Raw genomic sequence first — 16,835 nt, forward strand, 5'->3', positions numbered from 1 at the left:
CCGTGCCAGTTGCTGACACCAGAGCCACCACTTCAGCACCAGCTACAGCCTCAGTTCCACCAGCTCCAGCATCTACTTCAGCTCCAACTCCAGCGACTACTTCAGCATCTACAGAAGCCTTCGTCCTTGGAGTGATCCGGACTCCACCACCACCTGAAGATCAAGCCTGAGCGTCGATCTAGTGCTATGCATTTTCTAGGAACTTTTTGGTAACTTGTTGCCAAAGGGGGAGAAGATGTATAGATCATAGGCTTCGAGAGAGAGAGTGTTGCTTTTCTCTCTTGCTTTATTTGGTGGTTTTTCGAACTTGTTTGCTTTTGCGTTCTTGAGATACTACGTTATTATTTGTGAGACATTGATGATCATGTGTTTGATCATAAGCTACACTTAATTCTTGCTTAATGCTATTATCTTATCTATCTTGTGATCATTCATTATTCTTGGTGATGGGTGCATGTATTTCATTCTTATCATTTTGAGCGCTCCACCAAGATGTATGTGACATGGAAGAGTAACCCATGACTCTAACTCTTTGTGCATTTGCAGTCCAAAGCAAAATTTTAAATATGCACAAATTTAGGGGGAGCTCTTACTTATCACATACTTCTCAAAGCGACGATATATTTCATGCTTATTATCATTTGTCGAAGCTTTGATCTATATGTTGTCATCAATTACCAAAAAGGGGGAGTTGAAAGTGCAACTATCCCTAGGTGGTTTTGGTAATTCATAACAACATATAGCTCATTGAGCTAATACTATTCCAAGATGATTATTTCAGGAAAGCTCAATGATTGGCATGGCATGGATGTTGAAAGTGGATCCCTCAAAATGCTAAGGACAAAGGATTGGCTCAAGCTCAAAAGCTCAAGACTCTTCATTTTATATTTTAGTGATCCAAGATCACATTGAGTCTTTAGGAAAAGCCAATACTATCAAGGAGGGATGAGGTGTTCTTAATGAGCCTCTTGCTTCATGTGCTTAGTGATATGCTCCAAAACCCTCAACTACTTTCCCATATCCACATATGACCTAAAACCTAAGCCAAACTCGGTCCTACCGATTCTTCCTATCCGGCGCCACCGAGTTTCACTTGTCATTAGCCACTTCCAAACCCTAGCAATTCGGTCCTACCGATAGGGATCTCGGTCTCACAGAGATGGGGTTGCAAACTCTCTGTTTCCCTTTCGTAACTTTTCGGTCCCACCGAAAGAGCGAATCGGTCCCACCGAGATTGCAATGTAAACTCAGTGTTTCCCATTTGTAACTTTTCGGTCTCACCGAGTTCCACTCGGTCTCACCGAAAGAGCAAATCGGTCCCACCGAGTTTGCCTGACCAACTCTCTGGTTAGCTAATTACCAAATTCGGTCTCACCGAGTTTGTGTAATCGGTCTCACCGAGATTACATTATGCCCAAACCCTAACCGTATCGGTCCTACCGAGTTGCATATCAGTCCCACCGAAAATCACTAACGGTCACTAGGTTTACATTTTCGGTCCGATCGAGTTTATTGATTCGGTCCCACCGAGATTGGAAAACTGTGTAATGGTTGGATTTTGTGTGGAGGCTATATATACCCCTCCACCTTCTTCTCATTCAAGGAGAGAGCCATCAGAACACACACACCATTCCAACTCATATGTTCTGAGAGAGAACCACCTACTCATGTGTTGAGATCAAGACATTCCATTCCTACCATATGAATCTTGATCTCTAGCCTTCCCAAGTTGCTTTCCACTCAAACCCTCTTTCCACCAAATCCAAATCCTATGAGAGAGAGTTGAGTGTTGGGGAGACTATCATTTGAAGCACAAGAGCAAGGAGTTCATTACCGACACACCATTTGTTACTTCTTGGAGAGTGGTGTCTCCTAGATTGGCTAGGTGTCACTTGGGAGCCTCCGACAAGATTGTGGAGTTGAACCAAGGAGTTTGTAAGGGCAAGGAGATCGCCTACTTCGTGAAGATCTACCGCTAGTGAGGCAAGTCCTGTGTGGGCCATGGCCATGGTGGGATAGACAAGGTTTCTTCTTCGTGGACCCTTTGTGGGTGGTTCCTTCTTCGTGGACCCTTCGTGGGTGGAGCCCTATGTGGACTCGCGCAACTGTTGCCCTTGGGTGGAGCCCTGTGTGGACTCGCGCAACCGTTACCCTTCGTGGGTTGAAGTCTCCATCAACGTGGATGTAGGATAGCACCACCTATCCGAACCACGGGAAAAACATCCGTGTCTCCAATAGCATTTGAATTCTCCAAACCCTTCCCTTTACATTCTCGCAAGTTGCATGCTTTACTTTCCGCTGCCTATACACTCTTTGCATGCTTGCTTGAATTATGTGATGATTGCTTGACTTGTCCTAAATTAGCTAAAATCTGCCAAGAACTAAAATTGGGAAAAGGTTAAGTTTTTATTTGGTCAAGTAGTCTAATCACCCCCCTCTAGACATACTTTCGATCCTACACCTCCGTGCATACATGTCGAGCGGGAGTGTGCCCATGCACACAACTCAGCTTTTGGTACTTCTTGGTGGTGCAAAACTCGAGTCGAACTCGTGTTGCGGGAGTTTGGGGTCATGCTCCGGATCCGGCGGCAGATCACTTTCCTGGTGTGTGTGTGTGTGTGTGTGTGTGTGTGTGTGGAGGGGGGGGTCATTCAGGACGGATTCAGCAAGGAGCTACATTGTACTTGCTAAAAAAGATCGGGATAGATTGGAACCTGACAGGGCGATTCGGATCCATATTACACCTGCCTTCTGATGACCTTAGGCAAGTGCTCGACGGCGACCACCATCATGGTGGCGATACGAGCAGGAGCAGCTGCACCACTCGTCCGCATTCCCCCAATGTCAGCGCCACGTGAGGGAATTTGGAGGCTATCAAGGGATTTGGGGGAAATGGGGAAACTATGGGGATAAGCTAACTGTCGGGAACTACTTATGGCACTATATGTTGTATATGGCACACTGTTTGTACATGTCGTTTGTGTTAGACTAGCCATAGTGGGAGTAACTTTAGCAGTAACATCGAGTCCAACTCAGCAAATTTGCTTATGTGGCAATGAGTTAATGAGGAGAGAGGTAGTTTGAGTAACTTAGCTAATTACTGTAACATCACATGTCCCAATGCAATATGAGTCTATAACCTAATAAATGAAGCTTTGCATGACACCACACTTATGTTACTACCCACCATGAAGGTAGTAACATAGTCTAGGGATATGTGTATGTTACTAGTGTATGTTGCTCTCCATTGTGGCTAGTCTTAGGTGTTACAACTTCACACACGATTTCCGCACCAAACCATGTGAGAAGACAACGTAGGTGAGACACGGTTGCTATTACATAACCGTATGTGATGTACTACCCTGTACATATAATTGAGTTACAGTGATACCGTGTAAACAACCGCTCTGTGGATATCCGTCAAAAAATAAAACAACCGCTCTGCATATAGAGATGGCGGCGGCACCCTAGGCAGCGGCTACCACAGAAGAGGTCAATCCTCGGTCGGTGGGTAGTGGCGGTGTCATAGGAGATCAATCCTTGGTCTATGGAGGAGATAGGAGGAGCTCAACCATCGAGGTCGGTGACGGCATGATTCGAGCACATCCATCGCAGTCAATGGCGGGATAGTGGAGGTCGAACTTCAGGCGGCAGCCGCACTAAGCTTTGCTCCTCGACCCTGTTATCTCGGCGTGCCGCCGCATCACGCTTCTCTGTCTGTTGGGTGGAGGTCACCGCGCGGCTAATTAATTAAAGTATTCTTTTCGTGAGTGGCTTAATTAAGGTATTCAATTCCTTAGGGTAGTGTTGTACTAGTACTCTGTGTGTAAATTGACTGGACATTAATTTTTGTCATTGCACGTCTGGATAACAATATGGAGCGCCCTTAGTAATTACAAAAATAAAACCTTGTGATTTATGCACGCATATTTGGGCAGCAGTTAATCCGTGTATTAATGTTGTTGTTTTGTTTTTAGTTACCATTTGTGTGGTGTAGATGGAACGATCTCAATGGATGAAGAATCGGAGAACCACATATTTTATCAATGGCATGACAGAGTTCATGAATTTTACTGAAAGTACAAAGAGGAGAATTGGTGATGCGGATTACATCCTGTGTCCCTGTACTGATTGTGCCAATACAGAGTCACGTGAAGTTGCAGATGTCCAGTGGCACTTAGTCTCTCAGGGATTCATGGATGGATATACACGTTGGACTAGACACGGTGAAGAGCAGGTCATGGATGAATATACCCAAGGCTGCGAGATGCCAAACCCCGATCAGGGTCACATGGATGTTGAATCTAACATCAGGGCAGAGGCGTCAAGCTACCAATGGAACACCGGAAAGCCGAAACGCCCACTGGAAAACGAAGACACCGACACAGATGACGACGATCTTAATATGCCAGATTTTGCTGCTATGATTGCAGATTTCAATGGCCCAAAGAAGGATATGATTGGGTACAAGGATCTACCAACCATTGATGCGGACTCCAAGAAAGAATTGTATCCAGGTTGCAAAAAGAAATATTCCAAGTTGAGTGCCACCCTAGCGCTTCTCAGATTTAAAGCAGCAAACGGTCTATCAAACAAGGGCTTCACAGAGATGTTCGATCTTTTCAATGAAATTCTTCCAGAAGATAATGTGCTCCCCAGAAGCACGAATGAAGCAAAGAAAATTGTTTTCCCATTGGAACTTGAAGTACAGAAGATACACACTTGTGTGAATGATTGTATATTGTACCGTGGTGAGTACAAAGATTTGCGTGCATGTCCCACATGCAAGCATGCACGATACAAGCATAGGAGAGCAAAGGACAAGTACAAACTGGACGATGAGATCAAGACAGGAATCCCATTCAAGGTTGTTTGGTACTTGCCTTTAATTCCAAGTTTGAGGTGTTTGTTTGCAAACCCTAGAGAGGCAAAGAGGTTGCGGTGGCGTCATGATGAGCGAACTGCGGATAAGTATATGAGGCACCCAAAACATGGGGCTCAGTGGGAATTAATACACAACAAGTTTGAAGACTTTGCCAAGGATCCTAGAAGTATAAGGCTCGGGGAGTGTATTGACGGGTGGCGATATGAGCACCAATCACAACACATGGCCGATGCTTCTATGCATATATAACCTAGCTGCTTGGTTGTGTATGAAGATAAAATACATTATGATGTCAACGATTATCCAAGGCCTGAAGCAACCTGGAAATGACATCAACATTTACTTTCAGCTACTGGTAGAAGAACTGCTGACAGTGTGGATAGATGCGCCTGCTGTAAAATGTTATGATGCTTACAGAAAGGAGATTTTCGATCTATATGAGATGCTGGTGCACACCATTCAAGATATGCCGGCATTAGGCAACACATCAGGGCAGAAAACAAAGGGAGATGTAGGGTGTGTCATATGCATGGATAGGACAGCTAGCAGATTCCTTCCCAACTCGCGCAAAACCGTGTATTTGCACCATCATAGGTTCTTATGGAGAAATCACCCATACCGAAAGATGAAAGCTGAATTTGATGGTATGGCAGAGGTAGATGTGGGTCCAAGACCCTATGCTGGGGAGGTGGTCCACAACATGGCTAAACAAATTAATGTTGTGCTTAGCAAGAAGCATGCTTTGACGGTGAAACAAACACCCAAGGGTCAAGTGTTTAAGAAGAAATCGATGTTCTCGAAATTACCTTACTGTGAGATTCTACGTGTACGTCACTGCATTGATGTCATGCACGTAGAGAAGAACGTATGTGAAAGCATCCTTGGTACTCTCCTCAAGATTAAAAGTAAAAGAAAGGATGGTGACGGTTCACGACTCGATATGCTTGCTGATCAATCAAAATGCAAGAGTGAAGAAGATGATGACAAATTCATCAAAGCTCTCCAGAGTTACAATTTCAGTACAAAAGAAGCAACATAGTTCTTCACCTATTTATTGTCAGTTAAGACACCCTCTTCCTACTCCACAAACATCAAAAGTCTCGTGGATGCGAGCTCAGGTAAAATGAAGTTGGGACACATGAAGTCACATGATTGCCACGTAATGTTGACACAAATCCTCCCGGTGGCCATCAGGAATCTGATGGACAAAGATATAAGAAACACACTTATTGAGCTCTGTGATTTCTTCAACAAACTATCTATACTACTATTAAAAGAGCAAACATGAATTACCCTAAACCCACCAAACTTAGTGTACACAAATTAACCAGCACCCTTGGATCTAACCTGCTTAATTGTATCTAACAGTCTATATTATTTCGGTGGTCTGCCATCAAAACGAATGGACGAGATCAAATGTTCTGCCGGTCTGCCACCAACGTACGGTCTTCATGCACGCCCACTAATCCGCTCACGACCACGTCTCAGTTGCGAAGAAAAACATCATGTCTCCACCTCCAACAATAGTGCCCCCCTCTCCCCCCCAGCCGCCAGAGAACTCCTCCCTGTTCCCATCACCGCCGCCGCCGCCCGCCGCTCCTCTCCTCTGCTACCCCAGGCGCGAGGAACCAACCTCCCGAAGCAACCGGAACGGCAAAGCGGCGGAGGAATGGAGAGATGGCGTTTGCGGCGGCGGGAAAGGAGATGGGGCGGGCGTCCTAGATCCGGCTCAAGCACGGGGAGGAGCGACGCAAGGCGTCCTGGAAGGCGCCCGAGGGCCGGGTCTTCTCCGCCACCACGCGCACCGATGTTGCCGCGCGCCTTGGCGAGCTCCGCGACCAGATCCTCGCCGGTTGCGCCTCCTTCACCGACCTCGCCGCACAGCACTCCGGCTGCTCCTCCGCCCGCCGCGGCGGCGACCTAGGTACGCCTCCACTTGCCCCACTTACGCGCTTTGCAGGCTTTCATATAGGGTCTCCGATCGTGGTGAACCGGAAGCACCAGCCTAGGAAGAGCTCGACAGCGCGGAGGTCCTCCCCAGCCAGGAGTACGTGACCAGCTCGAGATCCACCGCCGAGCCAAGCACTTCTCCGTTCTTTTTCTTCTTCGGTTACCCAGCCAAAACAATTTTGTCGAGAACAATCCTATCTGGTTAGGATCCACACAGGAATCTGCAGCACAAATAATGGAGGAGCGACTAAAAAAGATGATGGACCTGTGGTTGCTTCCCAGCTCTTTTGTTCAAAACAATCTGAGAAATAGTACAAAGTAAATTGGAGCATATGGAAAATTGCTCAGGAATATCTCCATTTTATGCTTATTGCCTTGATGTACAGTGACCTATAAAAGGGTGAAAACAATCAGTGAGATACTTCTCTGGATGTAGAGCTCACTGACATACGCCTAAAAAATTAAAATTATATTTTTTTACATTATTATTCTCAATAGTATAGCCGAACATTCATTACCTTGTGGTTTGTACTTGGTCCCAGCCTCCCAAGCTTAAATCTGAAGTTGTTCTGTATAGGGGAGTGAATTGTATGAGAGTGTATTTCCAGGCTTAAATCTGAAATGTTGTGTATACTATATGTGCATGCAGTGCGTATGGTAGAACCAATCGATATGCACAATATGGCATGAACCGGAAGGGTAATCGGTGCCGCCACCGGAAGGCTCCGCAGTGCTAATCGCCGGAACTACACTACCGGCAGTGCCATCCAAATCCTCGGAGACGCTCAAGGTATATACAATGTACACACAAAGGGGTCCACATGCAATTGTCTAATTATCAAATGCATCAGATTAACTGTTGAATGAATCGCATGTGTATACTTGAGACAAATGAATGTATTAATGGTTAGTAATTTTTTTTATCTATCCTTTTTACATGTCCTCGAGGCTGGCCATAGTAGCATCCTGAGTCCAAATACAGTACTGCCATCTAACGCCGCCTGCAATTTTTTAGCTACAGGAATTTGGACCGTCCTGCAAGAAGAATCAGCTGAGAAGGTTGGACTATGCTACTTCTCTAAGGCTGAGTATATATTCTTTGTTGTTAATTGTAGTGATAATTACTATTATTGAATTGCTAAGGTGACAAACTGACACTTATTGCTTGATGAGCTTACTCTTGTTCATCACATTGCATCCCTCTTACACAGGAATCATCAAATGTTCACACATATGTATGTCCTTTATTTGTCATTTGCTCTTTTTTATTTCGAGCTTCCATTTTTGTGTGGATAATCCAATTTCTTATATTGTCAATGGATCTTAAACATCTTCACTTGTGATTTCTATTTCAAATAGATAGTGCAGCTTTGATGGCCTTTTATTTCATACCGGCAAGTGTATTTTGTTCCATCAGAAAAATATAACTGTATTTTATTCCTGAGAGAGCAATCTTATACGGGAATATAGTGTTGTATTTTGTGCACCCTCATTTGGCAAGAGTTCAGGTTACTATTTGTCTCTGTGTGAAAGTTCTCACATTAGTTCATGCAGAATATGTCTATATTTTTACCAAGGGGTTCTAATGATTCGGAGTCTGCATATGTGCAGATCTAGAAACTCTTTCTTCCCAATATGGGCAATGTGCAGATCTAGAGATGGTATGTCCCCTATGCGTGTTTGACTGTTGGTGGAGATGTTCATACTTTAGGATCTTTGATTCTTGAGTTAGTGAGGTGCATGCTCTCGGCCCTGACATCTACTTACTCTATTGTCATCTATAGTCTGTATCGTGCTCTGCGCTTAATGTGCATTGGGTGCTTAGCAGAACATGAATTTCAGATGCCCTTATATGGCTTCTAAGCTCTTTGAAAGTTTAGGACACAATAGGAAGTCATATTACAGCGGTTTCCGGTTAATAACAAAGCTGAAAGCACAATCTCTATTTTTCGAGGGCAGCAAAATTGTTTTGTAGAACTGATAGTTTCTTCAGAATTTTTTTAGTTTGCTTTCTATTACTTTATAACTGAATATGAATATGCAGTTAGCTTATTTTTCTTTTATGTGATATGTGAGTAAATAGCGGTTAGCTGAATGGTTTACTGTGATATGTGAGATGAGACTCGGAATGGGTGCATAATGGTCCTGGCTACCGGAGAACTCTTCAAGCCCGCAAGTGGTGCGTGTTGTAACTCCCACTATGGCGTTGTACTCGAGCCCATCAATTCGAATTCTGAAGATAACATGTACCTTGAATCCAAGAGGGAACAAATCCAGTTGTTCCAAGATGTGTTTTTTTGTATATCTTGTTGACAGTTTGCATCTCTGCCATGTTCACTTGGACAATGCATATATGTATTATAAGTCCTTCCAAGTTCACAGAATAAATCAGACATACTTCTGAAATCATTATTATACGATTGCAATTTCATCTTGGATTATGATTTCTTTTTTGTCTGCTCCAACTTTGCATACATCCTCAGAAGATAAATGTGGGGTTTGTATACCTTCAGAGAGGCAGGGATTATCAACACTACAGAATTCAATACACATGAATAATGTGTTGCTTTGGTTGAGACGTGCGTTGCACGTGCATGCTAACTAGTGCAAGAAAGTTGTAGATCATGAAGAGTTGGATCATATGCAAGATGATATTGCAAGATATTGTCCAACCTAGAGATGCTTTTTCCACCGTCATTCTTTGATGTCATGGTACATCTCACTGTGCACCTTGTCGACGAGATAAAGTATTGTGGTCCTATGTTTCTTCGCAACATGTATCCCTTCAAGCGGTTCATGGGAATACCGAAGCGCTTTTGTCGGAATCGAAACCATCCAGAGGCAAGCATCCTACAAGGTTATACAGTGGAGGAGGTGGTTGAGTTTTACACTGAATACATGAAACAAAGACCTATAAGTTTGCCCCTCTCTCGCCATGAGGGAAGGATGAAAAGGTAAGCCGGTCCTTGCTGGCACACAAATGGCTGTACCCGGAGAATTGGCTGAGAAAGCCCATTTGACGGAACAGCTTAACAACCTAGTTCTCCACGCTTATGCCAAAGAAAACTTGGCGGAGATACGCCAAAGATTCTTACCAATGGTGCCTTGATCAGATGTGGAGATGAAGGAGCACACTAAGAACTATGCCGAATGGCTGAAGAATCGTTTGACACAAGGATCCATAAATGACATTGCTACGTGGTTGGCACAAAAGCCATCACCTACAATGTTGATGTACCAAGCATATGACATAAATGGATACACGTTCTATACTGAGGAACGTGATGAGAAGACCTCATATCAGAACAGCTCTGTTCGAATAGAATGCATGGTTGTAGATGAAGCTGATAAAAGGGTATACTATGGAACCATCAAAGATATTTGGGAGCTTGACTATGTGAAAGTTAAGGTGGCATTATTCAGGTGCGCAAGGATCCCTCTTGTTCATGTAAAGGTTGATGATTACAGGAAGACCTGTGTTAACAGGACAATGATGACATATCACGCGGACCCATTCATTCTTGCCAGTGATGCTACCCAGATTTTCTATTCGGAAGACCCCTTGCATAAGAACTACCATGTAGTGATGCATGGGAAGAGGAGGGTACTGGGTGTCGAGGATGTTGCTGATGAGGATGAGTACAATGAGTTTGCTGAGTTGCCAGCCAAGGGATCACACAACCATGTAATAGAGAAGCGTAAAATCATCAGAAAACCCAAGTTCATTCGGGGTCAACGTAATGATCCCAGTTCCCCCATGTACATGGGAATTAAGCCGCAAGACTAGACTTTATGCCTACCCTACAACTTAATTTGTTCAATTTAGAACTGTCGCGTGTAATGAATTTGTGAGTTATGCCTAGTTTTCTGTTGATGTAAGAACCATTAATATGTTGACCTTGATATGCAGTCAGCCCAGGCAATGAATATGAACTGTTTATTATTATTATTATTATTATTATTATTGTTATTATTATTATTATTATTATTATAGCATAGAGGTAGCACACTCAATTGATCTCACTACAGTATGTGTGAACAAAAATATGCAATCTGGTTTGCGAATAGCACACGGTTCGTTCATGAAAGCCGTGTGCCGACCAAACCCTACGCGCGATCTGAGTCGTGCTTTCTGATTGGCTAGAACCCAAACCCACGGATCGTACCTCTACACCGTTGGATGCTCCCAGATCGAACGGCGATCCTCATCCCTTTCGGCAGCAAATGCAGTTCCGGTTGTAATTTTAATTTTATGCACAAAATGCACGTTAATCTCAAAAAATGTCTTAAATATAGCTAACGATACCTGAAATGCACCAGAAAATCAAACCCGTGGTATAATGGTGATTGCGTACCGTGGAAATTTTTATGAGGCCAAACGATGAAGTCACCGGCCACTTGAGTTTGAATTGACACATGTCCTTTTGGAAACCAAGATCCTTCATGTGAGATGCTCCGGTTTGGAAAGAGCGGTCATCAAAACTTGTGCCAAACTTTACCAAAAAATTTCCATGGGGTCATGAGAGCACGCCACGGGCACACATCGATTTTGATGATGTTCGGACTCCATCTGAATTTCCTGTAATTAAAATACCAACTAGGCCTATGCCAGTGGCCGCACCTCATGGGCGAAATGTTTGAAACTTCTCCCTGCTTCTTGGACAAACGGATGAAAACTCGCAAAGTGATGAACAAATGATTTGTACACCTTCTTTGCTAAGGGTGGCCATAGTGGGGGTATCATAGCCGGTGTCATGCACTCGGGAATAGCAAATATGATGATGTGACAAGGAATTAAAGAAGGGAGAGTGGGTTAGAGTAACATAGGTAGATACCGTAACATAATAAATGCTATACTACTTTGTGTCATGCATGGCCATAAATATGGTCATCTATGATACTACTCTGTATATGATACTATGCACTATGAAGGTACGTAGTATCATACACTAGTATCATATGCATGATACCTGTATATGATACTCCCCACTATAATTAAGGGTAGCCATAGCGGTGGTATCATAGCCGGTATCATGCACTCGGAAATAGCAAGTATGCTGATGTGGCAAAGAATTAAAGAATATAGAGAGGGTTAGAGTAACATATAGGTAGATATCGTGTCATGTTAAATGCGATGCTAATTTGTATCATGCATGGCAAGAAATATGATCATCTATGATACTACTCTATTATACTATGCACTATAACTAAAGGTAGTATCATACACTAGTATCATATATATGCATGATACTAGTATATGATACTCTCCACTATGAGTAGCCTAAGTATAGCCTAACTAAAATACCCAAATTAGTTGTAGTAGGGTTTTTGACTTTATATGCACTAAATGCAAGGTAAGTGCAAAAGATGACTTAAACATAGCAGACGAGACCTGAAATGGGCCAGAAAATCAAACCATGGGTATATCCATGATTGTTTGCCATGATTTTTTTTTTGAGGTAGAACGATGTAGTAACTAACAATTTGGAGTTCGAAGTGACGCGTCTCCTTTTGGAAACTATGATCCTTCTTGTGAGATGCTCCGGTATGGAAGGTGCGAGCACCAAAACTTGTGCCAAACTTTATCAAATTTTTTCCATGCGACCGTGAGAAGACGCCACAGTGACACAATGATTTTCGTTATTTTCCGGACTCTATATGCATTTCCTGAAATTAAAATACCAACAAGGCCTATGCCTCTGGCCGCACCCTACAGCCGAACTGTTTGAAGTTTTTCCCGTTTCTCGAACAATGAATGAAAACTCGCAAAGCGACACACATATTATCTTGCTAACACCCACCTGTAGTTGCAACTATATATATGTGTGTGTGTGTGTGTGCAAAATGACACGAATATAGCAAACGGGATCTTTTTTTGCATATTCAAAGTTTGAGATTGCTAGCCAGGCCTGTCGCGTGGTAAAATGCACCAGAAAATCGAACCATAGGGTACAATCTTGATTTCTTACCGTGGAAAATATTGGAGACGAAACGATGAACTCATGTTTTCATTCAAACGAAAATATGATGTTAGTTAATGTAAATGTTTTCAAATAGTGCACGGTTCACTCACGAAAGCCGTGTGCCCACTAAACCGTGGCCGATGCCCCCCTGCCACGCGCGTGATCTGATCGGTGCGTTCTGATTGGCCAGAACCCAAACCCCACGGATCGTACGTCTGAACCATTGGATTCTCCTTGATCGAACGACGATCCTCATCCATTTTGACAGCACATGAAGTTCTGGTTATGAATTTATTTATATCCATAAATTGCATGTTAAATTCAAAAAAATGTCTTAAATATAGCAAACGATACCTGAAATGCGTTAGAAAATCAAACCCGTGGTGTAATGGTGATTGCGTACCATGGAAATTTTTTATGAGGCCAAACGATGAAGTCACCGGGCACTGGATTTTGAATTGACATGTCTCCTTTTGGAAACCATGGTCCTTCATGTGAGATGCTCCGGTTTGGAAGGAGCGATCATCAAAATTTGTGCCAAACTTTACCAAAATATTTCCCCGGGGTCGTGATAGCACGCCACGGGCACACACAGATTTTGATAATGTCTGGACTCCATCTGAATTCCCTATAATTAAAATACCAAGTAGGTTGTAACAGCCTGGATTTTTGCCATTTTCTTTTTCCTTTGATTTTCTTGAATTTTTGATTTGATTTGCTTTTCCATGGCTATGTGGTTCTGATACTTGGGAAGATCATGTCTTCCTAGGTTTAATAGTGGCTTGTCACCCTAATCATCATCCCAAGATCATGTCATTTCCATCCTTGACCTAACCCAATATTCTTTTTATTGGGAATATTCCTTTTCTGATCAAGGAATAACCCTTTAAAACCCTAAGTTGTGAAGCAACCTATATTTTTGTCACTCCTAAAATTCCCAAATAATTCTCATAAATTTTTTGGGTCATATATTCCTAAAATATGGCAAAATATATCATTGGCCATGTTTCCCATCATGCTCAATTAATTCCTTTTCTGTTCTGTCCTGAATGGCAGTTTGTGAAGAAAGTGTCATTTATATTTGCCCTATTAAACCCAAACTTCTTGGAAATCTTTTCCTGCCCAAATAATTGCCTCATGCCAAAATTCAATGCAATTTTCCTAATAAATATTCCTGAGCAATTTTTCAAAGTTCATGTCAGAGGGAAGTGATTGTGAAGGAAGTACAAGCTAGGCATATCCAAATGAGTTTAAATTTTGCAAGGTCCTTCATATGATCAAATGATGACTATCCACCAAATACGAGCTCATGTAACTCATCTATGTGAGCCCAGCACCAAATCTTAGTTTCTGTTCAGATTTTCAGCTTGTGAAGCAACTATATTTTATATTGCTTCAATTGAGCTGAAACTTTACTAGGACATGCTTCAACCTATATCAACTCCCTCCACCAAGTTTTAGCTCAATTAGTTAATCCAATTGCCCTGTGAAATTTTGCCAAGTTTCTGTCGAGAATGAAGCTTTGTGAAGCAAGTGCCACTTTGGTATTTCCAAATGGCATGGAACTTTTACAAAAGCTTCATATCATCATATAACCCCTCCATGCCAAATTTCAGCTCGTGAAAATCAAGTATGTGAGTGTATTATCCAAATCCCTAATTCTGGCCAGTTTTGCACTTTCTACAGCAACCCTCATCTAAACTCCTCTTATTAGTCCAATTTTTGGTGACCAAAATCACCTTAGTGTGTGATCATCGCCGGACAAAATATTTACCACGTTACCAAGCTAGTTTAACCACAGAAAGTTACAAGCACCTCCCTGTCGATTTACTTTGGAGCTAAGTGCAAATCTCTTCTTTGCCCCTGGACCCAAGTATTTCTTTAGTTGTACTAAGGGCACCAAGGTCCATCTACTAGACATGGTCGTCCACGCCAAAGCGCGCCGCTTGCGCCAGTGCGCGTGGTGATCATGCTTGCGTCATAGCTGAACGCGTGCTCTGGCTTGTTCCGGCCACTGTGCTCGTCTCCTCCCTCCTAGTCTCGACCTCAAACCATGTCCTGGAGATTCCTCGTGATCGACTGCATCTCACTGTGTTGCTGCCTCGTCGTGGTTCGCCTTAAATGCGCTGCTAGCTCCATGCCCGTGCGACGCACAACCACTGTCCACCATTAGAGCACTGCTCGAGCGCGCTAGCAATGCTCCACAGCCTTCCCCTCGGCTAGATAAGCGTTCCCCGAGTCCTCTCGCAGCTCACCCATCTCTCCCTCGCCTCATTTGGTCACCAAGATCGCCCCATCTCGCCGGAGTTCGCCTCTGTCCTCCATGGTCGCCTCGGCCTCGGCTTGGTTCCAACCAAACCGAGCCTCCTCTTCTCCTCCGACAACGTCCACCAAGTTCCCCTCATCCCACTGAGCTGCCCACCCCCTTGCCCCCTCGCCGGAGTGCCCGCATCGCCAGAGATCATCACCACCGGCCGCCTCTGTCTCCTCTCGGTTCCCCTCCGTCCCCATGTCCTCCACTCCTCCCTGGTGACCCCTCTCCCTCTGATCGGGACCCCTCGCCGTCCCGATCCCGCCGGTGACCTCAGCTCGGCCAGAGGTGGCCGGAGTGTTGGGTAACGTAGTAATTTCAAAATTTTCCTACGCACACGCAAGATCATGGTGATGCATAGCAACGAGAGGGGAGAGTGTGATCTACGTACCCTTGTAGATCGACAACGGAAGCGTTAGCACAACGCGGTTGATGTAGTCGTACGTCTTCACGGCCCGACCGATCAAGCACCGAAACTACGGCACCTCCGAGTTCTAGCACACATTCAGCTCGATGACGATCCCCGGACTCCGATCCAACAAAGTGTCAGGGAAGAGTTCTGTCAGCACGACGGCGTGGTGATGATCTTGATGTACTACCGTCGCAGGGCTTCGCCTAAGCACCGCTACAATATTATCGAGGACTATGGTGGAAGGGGGCACCGCACACGGCTAAGAATATGATCACGTGGATCAACTTGTGTCTCTAGGGGTGCTCCCTGCCTCCGTATATAAAGGATCAAAGGGGGGGTGCAGCCGGCCAGGATAGGGCGCGCCAGGAGGAGTCTCCGGGAGTAGGATTCCCCCTCTTTCCTATTTGGAATAGGATTCGGGAGGGGGGAAAGAGGAGAGAGAGAAGGAAGGGGGGCGCCGGCCCCCTCTCCTTGTCCTATTCGGACTAGGGGGGAGGGGCGCACGGCCCAGCCCTGGCCACCTCTCCTCTCTTCCACTAAGGCCCACTAAGGCCCATATACCTCCCGGGGGGTTCCGGTAACCTCCCGGTACTCCGGTAAAATCCCGATTTCACCCGGAACACTTCCGATATCCAAATATAGGCTTCCAATATATCAATCTTTATGTCTCGACCATTTCGAGACTCCTACCTGCTGGCCTTTTTGATTTTCAATCCTGGCTTTGTGCCTTGAGCTGAGCCATGTTCCTTCTTGAGCACTACTCTCTTTGAAGTTGCTTCCTCTTCTGCCACATAGTCCTCATCCTCTGATTCTGAGGTTCTCTTCTTCCTTTGTCTTGTGGCAGCTTTTGGCAGATTGCTAGGGGTGCTCCTGCTGCCTTCATCTGAAGAACTTGAGGGACTAGTGCCCTCACTCATCTGCACTGGCTGTTCTGACATGTTCTGGCTATCACTTTGGTCTGACATGATGAACAAGCTGACTGCTGACCCTGTGAATAGTTTATAGATGAGGTAGAGTGGATGAGCATCACAAAATGCAGAGATTTTTGCAAAAGAATGATTCAAAATCTTAGTTTTAGTTTCCCACTGAAATCATCTCGGATCTACCGATTTTTAAACTCGGTGATACCGAAGCAGTTTTGGAACCTAAACTAGTGAACTCGGTCAGACCGAGTCACAGTTCGGTGGCACCGAGACTGCTAGGGTTTCACAAAGTTCCAAAATCGGTCACACCGATAAGTAATTCTCGGTCAGACCGAGTCTCACTTGTGCAATGGCATAAGCCAAATCAGTGGGACCGAGTTTTTCAACTCGG

The sequence above is a fragment of the Triticum urartu genome, chromosome 2, assembly GCF_003073215.2.
Source record: "Triticum urartu cultivar G1812 chromosome 2, Tu2.1, whole genome shotgun sequence".
Lineage (NCBI taxonomy): Eukaryota > Viridiplantae > Streptophyta > Magnoliopsida > Poales > Poaceae > Triticum > Triticum urartu.